Source organism: Tupaia chinensis, unplaced genomic scaffold (assembly GCF_000334495.1).
Source record: "Tupaia chinensis unplaced genomic scaffold, TupChi_1.0 Scaffold138390_1, whole genome shotgun sequence".
In the NCBI taxonomy this organism is placed as follows: Eukaryota; Metazoa; Chordata; class Mammalia; order Scandentia; family Tupaiidae; genus Tupaia; species Tupaia belangeri.
In genome coordinates, this window is record NW_006198287.1 from 2,387,383 (window position 1) to 2,411,145 (window position 23,763).

A 23,763-nucleotide genomic window follows, 5' to 3' on the forward strand; every position below is an offset into this window, starting at 1 on the left:
AACCCCCCCACCACTTTCTTTCTAACCCCCATTCCTTTGTTTTTTTTTTTTTTTAGACTGCTTTTCTTTTAATATTTATTTGTTTTTAAATTATTGTTATTCAATTTGATCAGAGAATGAATGGAGAGGGAGAGAGGGAGAGTGAGAAAGCCAGGTCCCGGACTTGAACCACTGTTCATCACGTGGAAGTCCAGCACCTTAACCACCACACCACCTACTGGCCCCGCCACTGTTTTTTTTAAGCCACTGCATCATGGACTCAAGCCACATAGTCTGCCGTGTGGGATTCCACTGTTAACCCTGGTACCATGGGCTGCCCCAATATAATGAGACTAGTGATCCCTTTTATCTATTCAGCAGTCTTCATTTTAAAAGTACTTTATTCCCTTTGAGCTAGGTGGGGCGTTGGCTGGTGTCCCCATTTTACAGTTAAATTAAGTGAGGTGATAAGAGTTTGGAGCAGGAACCAGGACTCAGTCCATGACCCTGACTCCTCACTCCAGACAGATGTGGGTGAGCTACTCCCAGAGCCGTCTCCAGCCAGCTTGACAGCTCCAAAATCATGGTTCTGGTTTCTTTTTTTTTCTACACCCCCATCCTGTTGGGGACAGTCTGGACCCACTATTTCCTGTTGAACTCCCACCCCCATTTTTATTTATTGCACAAATGTTCCCTGTTCCCAAAACAAAAAGAAACAACCGTCCTTACTGGATTTGAGAGGAAGAAACTTGCTGGGTAGGTCCCATAACCTCAAGGGATCACAGGTTCCCTGTTTACCTTACCCGGCTTTGACAGACCCTCTGTAGGTCTGTTCCTTATTCAGGTCCACAAATACTTAGGCCCCTTGAAGTCACCTGGAGCCCTTCTGTCCTTGTCACAGCTCGGACAGCTCCCTCTAAGGCCCGAGTGGCTTCCTCCCTGAATGCCGACAGCGCCACCATGCGGTCAATCGGTGAACACGAACCCAGTTACTGAGTGAATGGGAGATGTTTGGATCCGGGTGCGGAGAGCTGGGAGAGCTCAGTGTTGGTGTGAATAGGGTGGAAGACATCCCAGGCAGGGAGGACCTTCCGCACGGAGGACCAGCAACGTTCCGTGGCTGTTCCGGTTGTGACCTAAGCGTTTCCCTCTTCCGGTCCTTGTAGGAGTTGGGGGGGGGGTGTCTATGCACAGGGCCATGCCTGGGGGGATGAGAACCCTCTGGTAAAGCCGGCCACACATTCGCAGGGCGAGCAGGGCACCTGACTCCCATCCTTACCGTCACTGCCACCTGCACCTGCTCCTCTCCTCCAGCCCCACCTCCTCCTCTCCGCACTGCAGTTTCCTGGGTGCCCAAGTCCCCCAACCACTGCTGCTCAAGGTGTGCAGTCCAGAGACTTGGGATTCAGACTCTGCTCTCTGAGAGATTCGTCTTCTGTGCCTTCTTGCTCCCACTCCAGCTGTGGAGGAGCTCCGCCCTCCTCGTCTGTAGGGGAGAGACCAAAAACCTCTGCTGCAATTTCGGACCCCACCGTCTGACCTCAGTTTCCTGTTCCAGCCTTAACCCCACCTTTCTACCCAGGCAGGTGGGCTTGCTGTCCCCCAGAACATCCCCGTGGGTTCCACACCAGTGCGGTGTCACTGCCATGACCTGGAAGCATCTCCGCCAGCTGGCCCTCCCTGCAGTCTGCACAAACACTAATGTCGGTTACGTAGGTGTGGCCTGTTAATGATCGTACCCTTTCCTCATCGTAAAGGTACTATATGTACTTTTCGATACAAAAAAGTTTTGGGACCAGCAGTTGGCGTAATGGCCGTGTTGCTGGACTCTCATGTAGTCGACCGCGGTTCAAGTCCCAAACCCGGTGGCTTAAATTCACAGCGGGAGTGTGTGTGTGCGTGCGAGTGCGGCGTGGCCATCCTCTTTGGGGGGTGATTTCTTGCTTTCTGTCTCTCTGTCTCTGTCTGTCTTTCTGGCAAGCGCACACGCCCTATAGCAAAAACCTCTCCAAAAAAATAGTTTAAAGAAAAAGGAAGACTCAACCATTATCTCTCTGCTCTGGTACAATTACTATATTCATTTTAAATTAATTTTCAGTACTATATCCCTCTAGACTTTAAAAGATTTTTCTGTGCTAATTCACATCTATATCTTTTTTTTTTTTTTTAGATTCTTACCTTAGGGCACGTGTGCTCACCAGTGAGAGAGAGAAAGAGAGACAGAGAGAGGGGGGGGATGGCCACACCATAATCCCTTCTCCTCCATTCTCCTCCCAGAATCCGGGGCATGCATGCACATGTGCCCAGCGTGGGTTTGAAGCCTCTGGGTCTGGGACTTGAACTGCAGTCAGCCATGTGGGAGTCCAGCGATATAGCCACTATACCATCTGCTGGCCCACACATATGTATCTTATGAATGTAGATATGTTTTTTTTTTTTTTTGCCACAGGATGCAATTCATGGGACAGAGAGACAGAGAGAGGGGGGGGATGGCCACACCATAATCCCTTCTCCTCCATTCTCCTCTCAGGATCTTGGGCACACATGCACATGCACCTGGTGTGAGTTTAAGCCATCAGGTCTGGGACCTGAACTGCGGTCAGCTCCATAAGAGTCCAGTGATGTAGCCATTACACCATCTACTGGTCCCAATTAAATGTCTTTTAGAAAGAAGGATGGCCAGTGGCATGGTGGTTAATGCTGTTGGATCCCACATGGATCCAGTTTGAGTTCTGGACCTGGTAGCTTGCAAAACATGCTGGGGTGCAGGTGCATGCATGCCATGGTCTCCAAAAGAAGGAGAAATGGAGAAGGGATTGCAGCGTGACCATTCCCCATGCAGAGTGCTTTCTCACTTTCCCTTGCTTTCTCTCTGTTGCTCTCCAGTGAGTGCATGCATCTTCCAGCAAACTAAAAAGAAAAGGAAATAGGCCCTTGGTAAATGTCTTATTGATTAAACAAACAGGCTAGCCTCCTGGAGGAGCCAGCTGGCACAGCACACAGATGAGGCTTCCTCCTTGGCCCTGTGCCAAAAGGTTTCTGGGCCAGCTCTGCTCGGATTCTGATGACCAGAGACTGCCATTCTTCAGGCCAGAATTTCCCCAGACTTTGCTGTTTTTAAAAATATACTCCAGTTCCTTTGAGACTCTCTTTATCACCCCGACCTTCCTGTTTTCAGCTCCTGCTTGTGACACCCTGGGTGTCCCCCTGGTCTCTGCATGAGGCTGCTCACACTTTGGCCCCACCATGGGAGATCCTCAGGGGCACCTGGGACCCTGATGTGGCTGCACACATAGAATGGGGAAGGGGCACCTGGGTAGATGGCTACAGCCTTCTGGTTGTGGAGACAGGGTGGACAGGGGATGGCTCAAACTTGGACCTGAAGAAAGAATGACTTGGAGGTCTGAGGCTGGACCTGATAGGTCTTAGATGAGGCAAGTAAGTTTGGGTGTTTGCAGAAATAAGAAATGACAAAATAAATACGTAAGTTAGAGGGAGCCCTAAAAAAAGTTTAAAGCGGCCCAACCACAATAGTAAAGGCGGCACGTAGTATACCGAGTTGTAGTGCTGGACGCCATGTGGCTGGCCATGGGTTTGGATCCTGAGTTGACTGGAAGCACATCAGGCACCACTCAAGGTCTTGATGAGCTGAAGGGCTGGGGAAAGGGAATTACAGCATGACCAAAACCCTGTCAAGGGTGTCTCTCCCTCTCTTACAATAAAATAAACTTTAAAGGAATTATGAATGAGGCCAACAGGTGGTGCAGAAGTTAAGGCAGCTGGATACCCACTTGGCCAACTCTATGGTTCATGTCCTGGACCCAGTGACTGAAAAACATGCTGGGCACTTTTGCGTGCCCACTCAGAATCCTGAGTGAGGATGAAGAAGGGATTGTGGCATGACCATCTTCCCTGGAGATTTTTTTTGCTCTCCATCTTGCTCTCATTCCTTCTCTCTCTTTCTGGTGAGTGCACACACTCCATAACAAACTATTGGGTCATCTGAAAAGTCATGACACACTTTTGCATAGAAAAACCAAAAAATACATCATGACTTTCCAGGTGACCTAATAAAAACAAAGTTACCTTCAAGATGGGATGAACTAGAAGGGGCCTCTTTGGCACTGGAGCAGAGTCCAGAGGCCTGCTGCTGTGCCAGATGTTATTCCTGTAGTTTCCGAAGAGTGTGGGGTTCAAGAAAATCTGGAGAGAAGGATAAGAAATACTAGGGTGGCCCAGGGACACCCAGGAAGCTAGAGAAACAAGACTTTACCAATTGGGTTGGAAGTATTTCAGTATTCCAAGAACTGGTAAGCCTGTGTTGGTACATACTAGCTGGATGTTAGTTTACATAAACTCTTAGAGAATATTTATATCCCAATTAACAGATTAGGAAACTAGGATCTAGGGAAATTAAGTACTCTGTTCAAGGTCACTCAGTGATGATGTAATAGAACCTGAGTCTTACAGGCCTTGTCTGACTTTGAAACAGTGTCCTCTAGGTGGGGAGGAGGTGAGCATTTCCTGGGGCTGTGCCTCAGTCTATGTATGAGATCCTACTCAAGGGTGGTGTGGTAAACAGCTTCTGAGTTGATCCTCAGAAGGCGATCCTCTTTCTGGTATTCAGATTCACACCCTGTATAATGCCTTCCCCTTGAGCAATTTGTTTCTGTTCTTTCTCTTTCTTTCTTTCTTTCTTGCTTTCTTTCTCTATCTTTCTTTGTTTCTTTTTCTTTCTTCTCTCTTTTTCTTTCTTTCTTCTCTTTCTTTTCTTTTTCTTTTTTTTTTTTTTTTTTGCAGCTCACAGGACTTTATTAAGATGGAATCATTGCTAATTATATAGTAGTTATTGCCTAGGCCAAAATCCATGCGGTCCATATGAATTTATAGTTACACAAGTTAAATACAAATGGCATGTTCAAAACCATAAGGAAATACCTGATGCCCAGATGATGAAGACTGAGCGATTATGATTGCGTCTGCATGTTTATTTCAAGCTGTTGCAGAGTTTGTGGGCCACGCAGTGGTCCCTGCGTGCATCAATCAAAGAGCTCCTCTGTGTAAACCTCTTCTGCGTGTGACCAGGAGGATACACACTCATCACAGAACTCCAGCCATTCCCGGGCCTTTACACACTTCTCCAGTTCCTCCAGGTGCTCTCTCACTGTTGTTAGGGGAACCACTAATTCTTCCTCTTCCTCCTCCTTGGGATCTCCAGACCCTGTCAGCATCATTTGCTTGTCCTCTTGTCCCATGTCCTGCTATGGTTCTCGAGCAATTCTCTTCAACATAGGGAGAATGCCATTTTTTGTGCTTAGACTACAAAGGTTCTAACTTTTGCCTTGCTAGCAGACACCTCCTTGCAACTTCAGTCAAGCAAATTTGGCAAGAATATGTTGGCCTCAGGCCAATAGCTGACTAGAAGCTGAGGTCTTCAGCCCAACATCTCAGAAGGGAACAGATTCTTCCCACCATCATGTAAGCTTGGAAGTGATTCCTTCCCCAGTTGGAGTCTCCAGCTCTGGATGATGACTTGATTGTAGTTTGTGAGGGATACTGAAGCAGAGGATCCAGCTATTGTGCTTGGATTCTTAACCCACAAAAACAGCGAGATAATAAATATATAGCTTTGCACCAGCAGGTGGCATGAAGGTTAAGGCACTGGATCCCACATAGCTGGCCCTGTGGTTTGAATCCTGGACTTGGAGGCTTGGAAATCACAACAGGTTCATGTGTATGCATGTCCAAAATCCTGAGAGGAGAATAGAGGAAAAGGGATTGCAGTGTGCCTCCCCCCCGGGGTGATTTCTCACTTTCTATCTCTCTCTTTCTCTCTGTCTCTCTCTGGCAAGCACACATGCACTATAACAAAAACGAAAAATAAATAAATAAATAAATAAATAAATAAATAAGTTGTTTTAAGCCTCTATGCTTACGCATCTACATTAGTGATGGTTTGGTATGCATCAATAGGTAACACATACAGCTGTACATGAAGTAATATGAAAAACTATGGGAATTATATTATCCAAAAACGTTAAAGATGAAGACATAACACTTTTAGTTTTAGACATCTCAGTAGAAGTCACAAAAACTGTCTTTTGAAAACTACAATCAGTTATCTGTGTTTTCTTTTTTAAACATTTTTGCCAGATGGCATGTGAGCTCACTAGAGAGAGAGAGACAGAGAGACAGAGAGGTGAAAAAGCACCCTCCCTGAGGAGTGGTCACACTGCTATCCCTTCTCCTCTCTCTCCCTCTTCGGGATTTTGAGCATGCATGTACATGTGCCTGGTGTGTTTCTTAAGCCGCCAAGTTCAGGTCTTAAACTGCACAGTTGGCTGTATGGGATCTAGCCACCTTATCCCTGACCCAAATTGTTACAGGAAGCCTCTTTTTTTAAATGTTTATTTATATGTTTCTTTCATGAGAGAGAGACAGAGACAGAGCTAGCACTCCCAACAGAGTTCTGGTGCTAGGATCCACCCCTCGCCTTCGGCCAGTCTTTCATCATTGACACATACTCACGTGGCCAAGGTAATCAGGGAGCTCTCCAGACTTTAACTGGAATCTTCTCATGTGGGATTACATAATACATCATTGAGGGTTGTTTTTTTTTTGAGAGATTTTTGCTATAGGATGTGTGCACTCGCCAGAGAGACAGAGAGACAGAAAGCAAGAAATCATCTCCCAGGGGAGATGGCCTTGCTGCGATCCCTTCTCCTCTTGGGATTTTGGGCACGCATGCACACGTGCCTAGCATGAGTTTTAAGCTGCTGGGTCTGGGACTCAAACCGTGGCTAACTACATGGGAGTCTAGCAATGTAACAATTACGCCATCTGCTGCTGGTCCCTAGATTATTAGTTTTACCTCTGCACCACTGTCTGGCCCCAGTTATCTGTTTTTAAGTATTCTTCTGAGACAGAATGCTCTTTAGTTGAGAGAAATTACCTAAACATGAATTAAATAAATATTAAATGAACTCCAGAGATAGGCCATCACAGTCAGTCATTTGACTAATCCATCCCCTGCCCTGCTGAAAATAACATATTCTGTAATTCATAAAGTTCTTTAAAGCACTAAAATATCTAGTACCAAGTTGTCAAGACAACACTGAATTGTAAATAAGTACCTTGAGATGCATGTAAACAGAATCTAGAAAGCACTTTTGCCTTGCAGGCATTTGTTGGTCTAGGCAAATTTGAACTTTCCTTTGATGGCTTCATGGATTATACATGAGAGAGAGAGAGAGAGAGAGAGAGAGAGGGCGAGCACGAGACATTGACAGGGTCTCTTCAAGCTGTAATTTCCTCTCCTCCACCCTCTAGCTCTTCAGGATCTTGTGTATATGCACATACTTTCAGGCTGACATAGGGATTCTAACCCATGGTGCATCATGTGTCTTCCAAAACTGCAGTTCAGTTTGCTTCTACCTGGACCACCAGCATGAGCCAGGAGAAAGTACGTTTTTGCAAGAATTATCTCAATACCTCTAAGGATTTTTGGACATATGATGTCTTCATGGGGATAGGGATAAGGTGGGGTAGTTTGGGGGCTGTGTCCTGAGAAAGCCCCAACCCTGTGTGCCTGAGTGTCTATCCAAGTGGGATCCCAGAAAGGCAGAGGGAAGGGCAGGAGAAGGCCTTTTCTGAATGGAAATTCATCAATGCATTTCTGTCTGCTACAGTTATCAGTGTTGCTATTTCAGTGAGTAACAGTGGAGCCTTTGCCAGGCTCACGCCAGACGCTGGGGTGGGGGTGCAGGGCAGCGATGTGACAGGGGTCCTCTCTGTCGTCAGAAAACATGAGCTCATGCCAAGGTTTCCGCAGGTCACTGAGATAGCACTGGCTCTCTGGAGACAGGCATGACCCCTCAGGTCGGCCCTAGTCATTGAACTAAGTGGCCTCAGTGTCAGCCTGGACGTTAGTGGTGATAAGGGCCGGATAATGGTAGCCAAACTCCCACGGCCTCTTCAGGCCTCCTCCAGGGTTCTGGGGCCAGAGAGAGGGCAGGTCAGGGAGGGGCCAGTGGGAGGAGTGGTCAGAGAGCTTGCTTGGGCTCTTGAGCTCCGAACCAGAGTGGCCGCGCCTGGCTGAGTCCTTTGGAGTTTGCTGTAGGGGGACCAGAGATGCCGTTTATCTTCTGGCCCTCCTGATCTATCCATGTTCCCTTCTCTAGACCAAACAGACACTGGCTGTCTTATGGAAAGCCCTGGCCACAATGAAGTCCTGGAACCACCTCAAGTTGGCAGCACTTCCGTCTCTAGACTTGTATCTCTTGGCAAATTTTAGTGAGTGAGGAAGTAGAGGATGTGTGTGGGATTGGGGGACAAGGATACTCTGCCTGGTGATTTCTAGCAAAAAAAGCCAAAGCTTGATCCCAATACAAATAGGACCAGGTGAGGTTTCTCCACTCTGGGCTCTCTGATCCTGAGCCAGCTCCCTACGAGGTCTAATCTTAGATTGGTGTACTTTCCTGGGCCACACCCACTGTAGTAATGATGAAATCTGTCTGTAACCAGATGTGCTGTTGGGCCTGGTGTGTGAATCTCTGGGGTGCCTAGGGGCAGGGAGGAAGTGGATGAGAGGCAGGAGGGTCTTCAGAAATGACTCCTGGGGGTGGCAAACTACTGGGGGTGTGCACGCTGCCACTGTCCCTCTTGTTTTCTTTTACTGCTTGTTGATTATGAAATCTTTTCTTTGCCTGTTTAGAACAACCTCCAGGGAGCCACTACTGACTGACCAGTGTGACTCAATCATTTGCAGTGAGATGCAATGATTTATTATCTTGCTAGCACTAGTTCAACTCTCTTATCCTCAGAAGATGGCATTGAGACCAGAGAGAGAGAGACTGGCCTGCCTACATCTGCACTGCTGTTTAGGGAAGCTGCTGGGAACTGGAAGTGGCTTTCTGGCCTCTGCTTGGTGCCTTTCTCCACAGAGTGCCCCCTCTAGGGAAATATCTGAAAGAATTCAAGGTTATCATTGTTTCCAGGGTTGCTTTAAGTGTTGCATAATACAGCTTCTGTATCTTGCAGGTGGACAATCTCAAACTGCAAAGGAGCTAACTAACTAGTGTTTCCACAGGAGTCCCAAACTTGTCTCTGAGAACAGAAACCCAGGTCCCTTGCCAACTGGAACTCTAGTACCATCTACTGGAAGATTCAGACACTGCATTTGCACAAGTAAGTTCAGTATTCCCTTCATTCCAGTACAGTCGAATGCACGTACTATTTTTTTCCTTTTTCCTTTTTTTTTTTTTAAAAGAGGTTTTTGCCTTAGGGTGCACACACTCACCAGAGAGAGAGACACAAAGTGAGAGGGAAAGTGAGAAATCACTCCCCAGAGGGGATGGCCATGCCTCAATCCCTTCTCCTCCATTCTTCTCCTGGGATCTTGGGTGTGCAAACCCACAATAGTAAAACACCCATGCCCCTGCGTGGTTTTCAAGCCACTGGGTCCGGGACTCGATCCGTGGTAGGCCATGTGGGAGTCCAACAATGTAACCACTGTATCATCTGTTGGTTCCTGTATGTACAAGTTTTAAATGCATGCAGTTCTGCGTGATAGTTATGACTGCATGTACACGTAGAAATAGTAAAAATATATTTGTAAAAGTAAACATAACTTCACGTTAGTTTCCTCTGGGTCAGGTATGAATGGTTAGTGTGGTAAGGATTTTATTTATTTATTTCGAGAGAGATTTTTTTTTGCCGTAGGGTATGTGTGCTTGCCAGAGAGAGAGAGAAAGTGAGAAATCACTCCCCAAGCGGGATGACCATGTCACAATCCCTTCTCCTCCATTCTCCTCTTGGGATTTTGGGCTCTCATGTACACACGCCCAGCATGAGTTTCAAGCTTCTGGGTTCAGGAATTGAACTATGGTTGGCCACGTGGGAGTCCATGGCCATGTGTGACATAGCCACTACATCATCTGCTGGCCCCAGTAAGGGTAATAGTAATGATTTGTTTTTTCTTTAAAGAGATCTAAAGCTGGGGCTGGCATGGCGGTTAAGGTGCTAGACATCCACATGGCCAACCACAGTTCAAGTCCCAAACTTGGTGGCTTGCTTTCTCACTCTCTCTCTGGTCAAATTTAAGAAAAATGATAATAAATAAAATTAAATAAATAATTGTTTAAAAAAATCTAAAGCCGCTATGGCCAAGTGTTAACTATTATGCCTTTCAGGTATTGGGATCTGTTATTCTGTACTTAATGCTAAGCTTATACTAGTTTACAATAATAGTCATAATGATTATATAGTATATACTTAATCTGTATGCTTGCTATGTTATATAAATTTTATATTTATTATTATATATTGTATATTTATATAAGGGATATAAAAAACAAAAATGGAACATTTATAGTCTAGCCTCTTGGCCCTGATAGCAGCAGGACACTTTAATAGCAGAAATTTTTATTACTCATTATAATCATTAGTAGATTTCCTGGAGTTGATCTGAGTAACTGAACAGCAATCAAAGCCTCATGTACAGGCTAAAGAAGGATGGCGTTCTTCCATGGAGGTGACAAGATGAAAATATGCTGGACAGACTCATTTATTTGCTGCTGTTGAAACACGGTCTATTCCCCACTGAAAGATCTGGCATGGAATGTCAGAATGTTAATAGCATCCTCTTTGGGCTTCGCAAGAAAGACTCCCACATAGGAGGCTGAAGGAGGTGGCTAAAATGATAATATTATTCCGACATTGAGGTTGCAGCCTAGAAATGATGACAAACCATAGTCTTCTCTTCCACTGTTAGGACAACGACATAGATGCTACCTAACAAAGGCAGAAGTGCCAGTGTCATATTTTGACAATTCAGCTACGCCATTTTGATTTGTTTGTATATCCAGGTGCCCTTTGTACTATTATTTTCATAGTATATTAAAAAACAGAGGTGTGAATGTAATTGGTCTGGGTTGTACTGGGATTTAAAAAGATGTCCCTAATTGTTTCTAATTTGAGCCAACGTTGAAAATCATTTATTTCAAAGCAAGAAAGGGGAATCCTTAGGTTCCAGGGGTGAAGGGAGAATAAAAAGCCAGAGTGGTAAGTGTCAGAACTGATGCTGTGGGGCCTGGAGCCTGGGGGTGGATTCTGAGAAATAGCCATAGGACCAGGAAATTGGTCTCATTGGCGAGAGGTTTAGATTTTAACACTCTCATAGGGACAGTTGACAAGGCCTTACACACATAAGAAGCAGGAGTTGGATCTGAGATCCCTGCATGAGTCAGGGCTCTTGAAAAGCTACCTGCTCAGTAAATTTGGTCTAGAAAATTTTTACTTGCTGGAGAGGGAGACCGAGTTTGCCTCGCTTAAAAATTGGTTCCCAACAACCCAAATGTTTTTCTGTGAAAGAACAATATTTGTATTATGTATGCAAAGGAATATTATTCAGTATTATAAAAGAAGGACACACTGGTACATAATACAACATGGATGAACCTTGATGGTACTATGCCAAGTGAAATAAGCCAGTCAGAAGGGAATAAATACTATCTGATTCTACTTATATTAGGTACCCAAAGTAGTCAAATTCACAGAGACAGAAAGTAGTGGTTACCAGGAGCCAGAAAAGAGTGGAATAGGGAGTTGTGGTTTAATGGGCACAATTTCAGTTTGGGATGATGAAAAATATAGGAGTTTTTTTAGTCCTGGAACTAGTGGCTTGCTTTCTCGCTTTCCCTTTCTCTCTCTCTCTGGTCAAATTAAATAATAATAATAACAATAAATGAAGTTACATGAATAAATAATTGAAAAAAGAAAATAAAACATAGAGATGAACAGTGGGTATGGTTTCACAACAGCGCAAATTCACTTAATGCCAATGAACTGTACACCTACCAGTGGTTAAAGTGGTTAATTTTATGTTACATATATTTTACCACACTTTAGAAAAAAGGTTCTAAATTTACAATATCCCTGGCTCCAGAATCAAATAAAGTGCTTGGAAGAACAATTCTCTTCTAAGAGAATATGGAATTCCTACAGTAGGGTAGCATGGGGTGGGTGGCTTAATTCTTCACTGAAAAATAGGTGTGTAATAATAAATTGCAAAATACATAAGAAAATAGTCACCATAACTGATGGTTAGCAGAATTAATAAACAGCAGATTACCACTTTAAGAGATTGAAATAATGAAAAATAATCTGAAAAAATAGTCAAGCATTAAAGAAAAAAACTAGAAACCATGAGAATATACTTTTGGGTCACTGGGAAAGTCATGACACATTTTTGCATAGACAAATATGTCATACCTTTTCTGATGACCCAATGTTATGAGAAAGAAGAGCTGTTTAGATAGAGCTAAGGAGAAAATTAGCAAATGAGAATGTAGACCCAAGGAAACTGCATGGGAATTATAAAAGTGAAATTAAGACATGGAAGTATTACTATAAATCCGAAGATGATGCTGGTGATGTATTGTGCTAATTCCCTTGACCCACCTGATTTAGCACAGTTTTGGTAATTTCATGTGAAATGCCAACATTCTTTTTTAACTACATGCCACAGTGCCTCTTTGTTCTTTTAATTCTGGACTTTTGCTAACACTGCAAAGATCCATTCAGCTTATGCACAAACAGTCCAGGAGTGTTAACATTTCTGGCAGCAATCCTCAACCAAAAAAGGGGAGAATAAGTAGATAAATGTATCATCCAATTGTTCTTTGGGGTTTTCCTTATTGATTTTATCAAATAATTTTCTATAGAACTAAGCCCTATTGAAAAATATTGTTAGCCAGCTCAGTACTCCAACCTGGATTTCCTGTTTTATTCTTCCCATTCCCTCATTTCTGCTTGTTGGGATCACCTTACAAATTAACTTCAATCTTTCTCTGAAGCTCTGCTTTCAGGGGAACTTAAACTAGGCAAAAAACAGGAATGCAAAAATTGAGGTAAAGGAATATTTGAAAAGATAGTATCTGAGAATTTTCCATATTTAAGGAAAGACAAGTATCCTTAGATTCAAAAAATGTAAGTCCTAAGTAGGATTAACAAAAATCTATTCCCAAACATATTGGTAGCCATCAAAAATAAGGAGAAAAATTTCTAATGCAACCAAAGAGAAGGCATGGATTGATATGCCAAGGAATGGCATTTTAACTGACAGTAGACCTTTCAACAGCTATAAAAAGCCAGAAGACAATGGAATACAGTGATAAAGAAAAATTACTGGTCATCTAAAGTTTTATACCCAGCTAGACTGGTTATGATTTGAGAGTAAGGATAAAATAAAAGCATTCTCAGACAAAGACAGAGTGTCCCTATTTACAGACACTTGTTGAGAGAATGATTACCTTATGTACCCTTGGTGGCGGTTCTACCCCTTTGTAGATACAAGAGCAAAATTCAATCTCATTTTCCAAAGGGATCTTCTTTTGGTGCTGCTTCGGACTTGTGATAGGGGTAGCACCTTTCTTGGGAATAGATATGACATCTTGGGCAAGGAGATCCGGGGGATAAGATCATAAAACCTGAGAGCTTTATTCTTTATCTTCTGGTGCCAGATTCCCTGGTCCCCCACCCCTTTAGTAGAGTTAGATTATGGATTATGCTAGCAGTACTTGAAGGTCTGCTCAAGTTGAAGAATCTTGTCAGAATTTCTCCTGGTGTGGAGGAATGGATGCCTTCCTTGCTGCCTAGAGGCTGAATTTCCCTCTTCACCTCCACTGCTCATAGAAAGCAAGAGAAGCAATTGCAGACTAGTAGGAATTAATTTTTACTTTGTGTGCAGTGTTCTACTTCCCCAGGCCTCAGTTTGTCATTAAGGAAAATAAAGGAATAAAAGATTGGCCCAGAGCCAGCTGGTGGTGTGGTGTTTAAAGCAGCTGGATTCCACATGGCTGACTGTGTGGTTTGAGTCCTGGACCCAGTGGCTGGGCGCATGTGCATGTGTGCTCAAAATCCCAGAAGGAGAATGGAGAAGCAATACGATTATCCCCCCTGAGGAGTGACTTCTCCACTCTTTCTTTCTCGCCAGGAATTTGGGCACACACACAAGTCTGGCATCTTTTTCAAGTCACCAGTTCTGTGATTTCAATTGTGCAGTCGGCCATCTGGGATCCAGTTGCCTTAACTACCACACCATTGGTTAGACCACATGTTGTTTATTTTCTTCCCCTGTTTTTGTTTAGATCATAGGAGCTACAGTGAATAGATTCTACTCTTGCTAATTTCTTTTTTGTTAAAAGAATTATTTTATTTAACTTTGTTTATTTATTTATTTTATTATTATTATCATTTTTTTGGTAGAGGTTTTTGCTATAGGGCGTGAGTGCTCACCAGACAGAGAGACAGAAAGCGAGAAATCACCCCCCAGGGGGGATGGTCATGCCGCAATCCTTTCTCCTCCATTCTCCTCTCGGGATCTTGGGCATGCACGCACACGCGCTTGACGTGAGTTTTAAGCCACCGGGTCCGGGACACAAACAACGGTCAACTACATGGGAGTCCAGTGACATAGCCAATACACTAACTGCTGGTCCCTATTTATTTATTTTAATTTGACCAAAGAAAGAGAAAGGGAGAGAGAGAGGGAGAGGGAGAGGGAGGGGGAAGAGGGAGAGAGAGGAGAGAGAGAGAGAGAGAGAGAAAGCCGCCAGATCTGGGACTTGAACCATGGTTAGCCATGTGGGAGTCCAGTGCCCTTAACCACCATGTCACCTGCTGGCCCCTACTCATGCTAATTTCTTTAAAAAATTAAAAATTGTTATAGTCCCACAAGTAAAATAGAATAGAATCTTACTTTCATTGTAGAACAAATCATATAATGCTCATAAAGCAAGATCTTTTACTTATCCTTTACTTATTTTACTTTTTAAAATTATGATAGGATGCGTGAGCTCACAGAGAAACAGAGAGAGAGGAAAAGTGAAAAAGCACCTCAATAGGGGAACGGCCATGCTTCATCCTCCCTCTTCTCTAGGAATTTTGGCCATGCACACACATGCACCCACTGTGTCTCCCAAGTTCAAGGGTCCAGGTCTTGAACTGCATAGTCTGCTGTGTGGGATTCAGCCACTTTAAACACTACGCCACTGCCTGGTCCCCCAGTCCTCTCTTTTAGAGGTAGCTTCTATTGTCATTTGGTATGTAATCAGCAGTCTTTCTCTATACTTGTTTTCTTTTTTGTTGCTCATATGCTATGATATAATCCATTTAAACTCTATAATTAAAAAAATACGTATATGGGAGAACTTTCCATTTTAGTATAAATATTTTTCTTGTTCTTTTCTGCTGGATAGATGGTATTCCTGAATATTGACATACCACACTCCCTTGTCAATTGACTGAAGTCATTTGTAAGTTTTGCAGATTGAAATCATTCTGAAATGAATATTCTAGCATATACCTCTTTGTGTATACATGCAAGTATTCCATTTGGATAGATATGGAAAGAAGACTTACCAGTGAAGAGAAGATACATTTAACGCTTCAACAGGTTAGCATTTAGAAAGTCCTGCCCAAAAGGACTGTATCAATACACACTTTCATAATCGACGTATGACAGACTCATTTCTTCATCCTTTTACCCAAACCGTTTTTAATGTTTAAAATGTTTTCCCTTCTGTTTTTCTCCTTCAGTGTCCCCTACTTCTTGTCTCCTTTCTTGCCATCTACTTCTCTTACAACATATCACACGGGACATACTTCACACACCCATACTTTGTATTCAATTCATAAAGTGACACAGATACATATCTAGATGGTCAGAGTCATGGAATGGAAAGTGCTCAAATAGACATGCAGCACAGTTCGTAAAATCACACACTCACGTCTCTACACACAAAACGCGGTCTTCTTTCCAGTCGAGATAAGAAAATTAGTGGGAAAAGTGGTGCCGGACTATCTCATTTCCCTGTGTGGGCGTCGCAGATAAGTGGCTTCCCAGGTCTGGATAATAATACTCAGGCTGACAGCTTCCCTGCAAACTCCCCCATCCCTCCTGACAGCCTCTGTGATCATGGCTGTAGTGGGGCAAGTCCACGAGGCATGCAGGGCCCGGAGCAGACCAGAGGGGTAGACGGTCATGGTGAGAGGCACTCTTGGGCCTATGAAGAGGAGGTGAACCCACAATTTCAGCACTGCCAAAGTTATGTGGGGGCAGACTGTGCCCAGAATCTCCAGGGGCAGCATGTTAGAATAACTAGAGTAATCATAGGGGGCTCAGGTGTCATGTCAGGAAGGGAGGATGGCAAAGCGGCTCAGCCTCTGGTTGTCGCACAGTAGGCTTTCAAATCTTCTTCCTTTCTTTCTCCCATTGCCAAGGCTCATGGGTGGGGTGGAACCTGACAATAAGACCTTCCTCCCCCTCCACCATTACCCTCCTCTATGCCGTACATCTTTCTTCAATAGCACGTGCCGGGTACTCTGCTGGTCCTGGAGAATACAGAAAACAGTTAAGTCCCACAGAGACCTCAGGGTCTGGCAAAGTTTCCAGAATCCCTTTCAGCATTATATTGGGTCATCAGAAAAGTCATGATGTATTTTTTAAATGCTTTCTTTTGCAAAAAAAAGCACCTTGATTTTTCTGACTACCCAATAATTCTAAATTATGTCTCCCACTCTGTGTGTTTCTTGCTGTTCTGTCTGATATTTATGATCTTGGTTCCATTTATCCAGGTTGCTCTGGGTATCCGTTTTAAGTCATTTCTTCTTTATGTCAAAGAAAGGCTGGGGGAGAGGCTTACCAGAGACCAGCAGTGGTTGGGGAGGACACTTGCTTTCTCAAGGTGGCTGGCAGTTCCCTGTTAACCTGCAGGCAGGGGAGCAGACTGATGCTTATCCCCCTGTTCAGGGTTGGGAAGGAGAGGCTGGGGCCCTTAAGGCTATTAGAAACCTGGAGACCTTGGTGGTTGGACAGAGTGCCAAGATGGCAGATATCAGTGATCTTGTTTGATCCTCATCATCTGGAAGAGAGATGGCACAGGGCTTCTTCTATCTGTTATACATGAGGAAACTGAAGCCTACAAAGGTTAACCGACTCACCCAAGGTTGCATGACCATGCAGTGGCTCCAGACTTGAAGTCTGGTGCCTGGCTAGGAGCCATGTTCAAGGAAACTTGGCAAGCCGGCTCCGGTGGAAAAGGCCAGACACTCTGCAGTATGTGCTCTGTGGATCAGCCCCTTGTGTATACCTTCAGAGAAGGTAAACAGAGAGTCTCATTCTTGCCCTATTCTGTACCACTTGCGCCTAAATGTCTCATGGATAGGAAACAAACATTAAGGGTGGTCATGAGGGACAACCCAACTAGAAGGTGGATTTATGGGCTGGTTATATGTATGCAAGCCTAGTTTTCAGCACTAGGTGACAAAAGTTACTATCTTTTTCCTTAGAAACAGTCTGAGCTTGGGGCCAGCAGGTAGTGTGGTGGTTGGGGCACTGGACTCCCACATGGCTGACCATGATTCCAGTCCTGGACCTGGTGTCTTGCTTTCTTATTTCCCCTCTCTCTGATCTAATAAAAAAAAAATACATAATTAAATAAATAATTCTTAAAAAAAAAAAAAAAGAAAGAAAAATGAGTGGATGTGTGCCTAAAATCCCAATGGGATGGAAAAGTGGAAGGGAAAGAACTGCAGTGTGACCACACCCCATTAGGGGAGTGCTTTCTGCTTCTTCTTCTTTCTCTGTCACTCTGGTGAAGACACCTGCCCTCCAGAAATTGAAAAAGAAAAAAAAAGAAAGAAAAGAAAAAGATTCGAGCCAGATGTGAAGTTTGAAATGAGGGGTGGATCAAGGAGAATGGCTGGGCTACTTTGGGACCATGGTTAGTGTTTTGAGCCATGGAGTCCAGCTGTCTCCCAGAAAAGCTGACTCAGCTTTCAGCATTCCCAGTAAAGTGCTGCAGCTCCTGCTGATCAGTGCTCTTGACATTACTCAGTTTTACTAAAGCACCGATCTTGGCCACTGTGGGGCAGTGCTAATGCAGGTGCCCCGTGAGGCTGCACGCCATGTGGTCGATTGTGGTTTGGATCCTTGAGACATGTTGGATGCACATGCTGCCCCCAGGATTCTGATGAGCTAGAGGGTGGGAGCATGGATAGTAGCGCGATGAGACCCTGTTGAGGGGTCTCCTCTCTTCTCTCTTTCATGCAGGCACACACTCTGTCATTATTTTTAAAAAGTGAGATCTCATGAAGACTATGATCCTGGAGGGAGAATGTAAGTGCTGGGCATGCTCAGTGCCTACCACATGGCAGGTTCTCAGGAGGCATCAGCAGGAGGCCCTGCACAGTAACTACCCCAACTCCCAGTGCTCAGACCTTGCAGAGAGACTCTGGAGTCCCTTCCTATATGCCTTGGCTTAGACATCTTCCTAGAGACAGTGACCCTCGTGTCTTAAGACAAGCGGACGGACATAAGGGCTACTCTCCAGAACCAGAGGCCCCGATCCTGTGGAACATGCTGTGTGACCTTGGGCAGGTCATTGCCACTCTCCTTTCTCAGTGTTCACAAGCACAAGGTAGAGACCTACCAGACATCCTTCACATGGAGGTAGTGTGGGGGTACTCTAAGTCAAGGTATGGAAAGATAAAGTCCAATAAAAATGCAGGAAGCTCTTAGAGGTATGTAGGAGGAGTTGGGAACAGCATGAACTCTGATGAGACATAGTGTCCAAGGCCCTGCCTGCTCCTGCTCCCAGACACCTACTCACCTCCAGCCTCTAAAAGAGAGGTATCCTTGGAAGGAGTCTCTTCCCTGCCGAAAAGAGAAGGCAGAAGAGTTGCCCAGGGTGTGGTCAAAGGCTTGACAGTGTAAACTGGCCTTGTGCCTCCGGAGAGGCACAGGAAGTGAGCTGCCAGGGAGAGGGGCCCGGGAGAACATCTGCTCGCACAGTTTCCAGGGTGGCAGACTCTCTGCCCATTGGCACCAGCCCCCTCCGAGGCGGGGAAGAGGCCCGGGGCAGCTCCCCTGATTCGGGACAAAGCCCATTTCTCCATCTAGAGGTTTCTGAAGTCTGGAGGTGGTTGCTGTGCCTTGGCTCTAGAGATTACAATGTGTCCTGTCCTGGGCCAGGCCAGCGCAGGCCCACAGGGATTGTGTGATCCAGCAAGCAGAGTCTCAGGTGCTGGCTTGGGGGTCATGGCCCTCATTTGTACACTCAGAGGGTGGTGCAATCACACTGGGAAGGCTGAGAAGGCCAGGCAGGAGCTGAGCATGTCACCACATCACAGCAACCAGCAAACCCAGGCAGACCCAGGGAGTCAAAACAACACGCTAGTGAGCGTTTTTAGAGATTTTTCTGCTATAGGGCGTGTGCACTTAAGTGAGAAATCACACTCCAGGGAGGGGGTGGGTGGCCACTCCACCATCTCTTCTCCTCCATTCTCCTCTCGGGAATTTGGACAGGCACCTACACGTGCCTGGCATGAGTTTTAAGCTGCCGGGTCCAGGACTGGAACTGCGGTTGACTACATGAGAGTCCAGTGATGTAACCATTATGCCACCTGCAGGTCCCTATAATCTCATTTTATAGGTGAGACAACTGAGGCCCAGAAAGGTTAGGTGACTACTACTACTTCTTCTCTTTATTTATTTTTAATTTTTTGCCTTAGGGTATATCCATCCACTGGAGGGAGAGACAGACACAATGAGAGGGAAAATGAGAAATGACCCCTTGCAGGGATAGCCACACTGCAATCCCTTCTCCATTCTCCTTTCAGGATCTTAGGCACATATGCACAAGTGCCCACAGTGATTCTCAAGCCACTGGGTCTGGAACTCGAACCATGGTCAGCCATGTGGGAGTTTAGCGGCACAACCACTATGCCATCTGCTGCTCCCAGGTGACTATTTAAGGTCATGTGGTTGTGAGAAGCCTAGTTTCAGAGCCTGTCCTCTTAAAGATGGGTGCACTCTCTCCTGGCCTGGGTGGTAACCAGCATCTTTAAACTGTTGGATCAGATGGAAAGACACCAGCAGTGGACCCACTGGAGTGGTGACCAGGCAGGACACGCCCTATTTCATCTGGGGTCCCTGCTAGCATCAATGGCTCTCCCCCATGTTCCCTGTGGGCCTCTCAGCATCACACATGACACCACGAAGGACATGGCCAAGAAGCAGGAAAGTGGGCACCTCAAACTTGATAGTGACCAAGACTTTAATTCCTGAGCTGGGTTAAAAATGACTGATGGTGGGCTAGTCCATGGCCTGGTAGTTAAGGGGGCTGGATCCCACATGGCTGACCTTGCATTTCAAATCCCAGAACCTGCAGCTTAAAAAACATACTAGGCTTGTGTGTGTGTGTGTGTGTGTGTGTGTGTGTGTGCGTGCACACACATGAGTGAGTCCAAAATCCTAAAAGGAGGGAAAGATGGAGGAGAAGGGATTCTGGCATGACCATGCCCCATGAGGGTGCCTTCTTGTTTTTCCTGTCTATGCCTCTCTCTTTGGTGAATGCATTGGTCCTGTGACAAATTAGAAAAGAAAAAAAAAAAAGAAAGAAAAATCTGTGACAGATTAGAAAAGAAAAAAAAAAAAAGAAAGAAAAATTTTAAAAAAGACTGACTGCAGATGAAAAGAACCTACATAGCACTCAAGACTGGAAACCCTGCTCTCCAAACAAACGGACTGCAGCCAGGGGAGTGGGGGCTCAGGGCCAGACCAAACTTTATTTACTGGACAGAGGGAAGGTCCTTTCCGCGCCTAGCCAAGCGGTGCCGCATCAGCCCTGTACCCATGTGCAGGGCGGACAGCAGGGTCAGGCTGGGAGGCATGGCCCGGTGCAGGACTGGGACGCCTGGAGCAAGGTCCTGGCTGCTCTGCTGTGCGGGCTGCGGCTGACGCTACACAGAGCCCTCGTCTGTGCCAAAGTAACCAGAGCCCAGCTGGCTGGCCCCTGCCTTGGTGCTCCCTCCCTGCTCTGGGCCAGGGAGGCTGGCCGCTGAGAGGAGCTGGTCCCGCAGATGAAGTCATCTGTTTTGGTGCCAGGGAAGGGAAGGGCTGGTGGGAGCAGGCAGAGGGGCCACAGGGCCCCCACTGTCTGCTTCCCCCGGGCTGGCGCCACAGGGTGGGAAGCCTGTGTCTTGTCTGGGAAGTGCCCATTGCTGGGGGTCAGGGCGGGTGGGACAAGGGGCCTCAGGGGCGGGGCTGGAGAGCAGGCCTGTGCATTGTTAGGAAATCAGGCAGAGAAACCCAGAGCGTGGCTGGAACGTCAGGGCTGGGGATCTGTAGGTCTCCTACTAATGCGGTCAGGCTGCTGTTCTGAGCGGTCCAGTGTGATCGGAGCCCTCACCTCGGGTGATGGAGTATTCCACAGGCAATGAAGACAGTATAAATGGCCCTCAAGCCTGGAGACAGCATTGCTCTATGGGCACTTCTGTTATTCATCACTGCTTTTGAGGGCCCTGGGTTTGCAGGTTTTCTATCTGGATCTCAGTAAAGCTTGGATATCAGATTCATTTTTACTTATTATTACTTTTATTTTACAGTTTTTATTGCCAGAGGGCACATGTGCCTGCCGGAGAGAGAGAGAGAGAGAAGAAGAAAAAACCACACTCTGATGGGGTGTGGTCATGTTGCAGTCCCTTCTCTTCCTTCTCTCCATCCTGTTGGGGTTTTGGGTACATGCACGCACATGCCCAGTACATTTTTCAAGCTGCAGGGGCTGGGATTTGAATTGCAATGCGCTATGTGAAGTTAGACTCCCTTAACCAATGCACTACAGGACAAGCCCCAGTTTAGTTTAGGATTTTTTTTTTTTTAATTTTTGTTATAGGGCGTGTATGCTCACCAGAGAGACAGAGAGACAGAAAGCAAGAAATCACCCACCAGGGGAGATGGCCATGCCTCAATCCCTTCTTCTCCATTCTCCTTTTGGGATTTTGGGCATGCACGCACACATGCCTGGGGTGTTTTAAGCTGCTGGGGCTGGGACTTGAACCACAGTTGACTACATGGGAGTCCAGCGACATAACCATTATGCCATCTGCTGGTCCTTCCAGTTTACTTTTTAAAGGCACGCATATGACACGTAACAATTAAATCAAGGATATACACATATTTATCTTCCACTTTGAACTTCACATTCTGTTGTGCACATTTGATAATAGTTCCTCTGTTTTTTTAAAAAATATGTATTAAATTGTCTTTTTTTGAATTAATTTTATTTATTTGTTCATTTTTAAAAATTTGACCAGAGAGAGACAGAAAGAGAGAAAGAGAGAAAGCAAGTCACTAGGTCTAGGAGTTGAACCGTGGTCGGCCATGTGGGAGTGTCCAGTGCTTTAACTACCTGCTGGTCTCTAAATTGTCTTTTTGATACTAGTCATTCTGGTTGGTTTGTATTGATAGCTCATTTAGAAAAAAAAATTTTGCTATAGGGTGCATGCACTTGCCGAAGTGAGAGAGAGAGAAAGACAAAGAGAAAGAGGAGAGCACCCCACTCCCTTGTCCCATGGAACAAGATCATGCTATAATCCCTTCTCTATTTTTTCCCCACTTAGATATTTTGAGCACACACACACACACACACACACACACACACACACACACAGTATATTTTCCAAGCTGCCAGCTGCAGGACTTAGACCATGTGGTTGGCTATGTAAGATCTAGCCACCATGACCACCATACCACAGGCTGGCCCCACTTTTAAAATTTAAGCATTGCTTTAGATCTTCTTGTATATCAGACTTTAGAAAAGCATTTCTTATTTTTAAGTTAATTGATTAATTAAATAACTATTTAATTGCCAGAGGGCATGTGCACTCCCCTCACCAAAGAGAGGCAGAGATAAGGTAGAAGGAGAAAGCACTCCCAAGGACTTCTCTACCTTGTTAGCATTTGGGGTACACATGCACCTGGCGTGTTTTTTATCCTTCGAGGCTGGAATTCCAACCACAGTTGGCTAAGTGAAGGCATCAGAAGCAGATAAATGCCAAAAGACACAGCAAGAACCACACCCGGGGGGCCAGCAGCTGGTGTGGTGGTTAGGGAACTGGATTCCCACATGGATGACTGTGGTTATTGTCCTGGCCCTGTGGCTTGCTTTCTCACTCTCTCTCTGTGTCTCTTTCTGGTGAGCGCATGTGTCCTATAGCAAATTAAAATGAATAAATAATCAGTTAGGGACTAGCAGTTGGCGTAATGGCTATGTCGCCGGACTCCCATGTAGTTGACTACAGTTCGAGTTCTGGACCCAGTGGCTTAAACTCACGCCGGGTGCATGTGCATGCCCAAGAGAATGGAGGAGAAGGGATTGTGGCATGGCCATCCCCCTTGGGGGGTGATTTCTTGCTTTCTGTCTCTCTCTGTCTTTCTGGCGAGCACATGCGCCTTATAGCAAAAACCTCTCCAAAAACAAAAAACAAAAAAAACAAAGTTAAATAATTCTTAACACACACACCCATGACTGAGAGTGCAGGCCTTCCATGAGGGGCCAGGGTAAGTGGAGCTCTCAGGCCTGGGCTGGGCCTGGGATAGCAGGAGCCTCCTGTGATTAGCTGCCTCCTCAGAGTCCTATGGGTGGGGCGGAGACCCAGGGAGTGAGAAGTGAGCACTGGGCTCCAGCGCTCCCTGCTGTGTTAATGCCCAGAGTGAGGGGAGTGGGGATGTCCGAGTGCCGAGCAGACGCTGCCCTGCCCCTGACAGACAAGGGCTGTGAAGCTGCTGGAGGAAGTGGTGCTCCCATGCCCACAGATGTGTCCTGCCAAAGTGTGGCCTGCTCACGGGTGGGAGGGCACATTGCGGGGAGTGGCTCTGGATCTGTCCTGACATGCCCCAGCTGTTTTTGTCCTGATGCAGCTGATGAACTCCTTAAGTAGCAT

At 45.6% G+C, this 23,763-nt stretch overlaps 1 long non-coding RNA gene and 1 pseudogene across 1 annotated transcript in view; one reads left to right on the forward strand and one right to left on the reverse strand.

Annotated features, from left to right (window-relative positions):
- The window catches only part of LOC102489437 (uncharacterized), a 154,567-nt gene that overhangs the window by 35,618 nt on the left and 95,186 nt on the right, over positions 1–23,763 (forward strand). Inside the window, exon 4 of the long non-coding RNA XR_336399.3 lies at positions 9,068–9,165. This is a non-coding gene — a long non-coding RNA (uncharacterized LOC102489437). The remainder of the gene's footprint in view (positions 1–9,067; positions 9,166–23,763) is intronic.
- LOC102484263 (cytochrome b-c1 complex subunit 6, mitochondrial pseudogene) lies at positions 5,019–5,234 on the reverse strand (annotated as a pseudogene).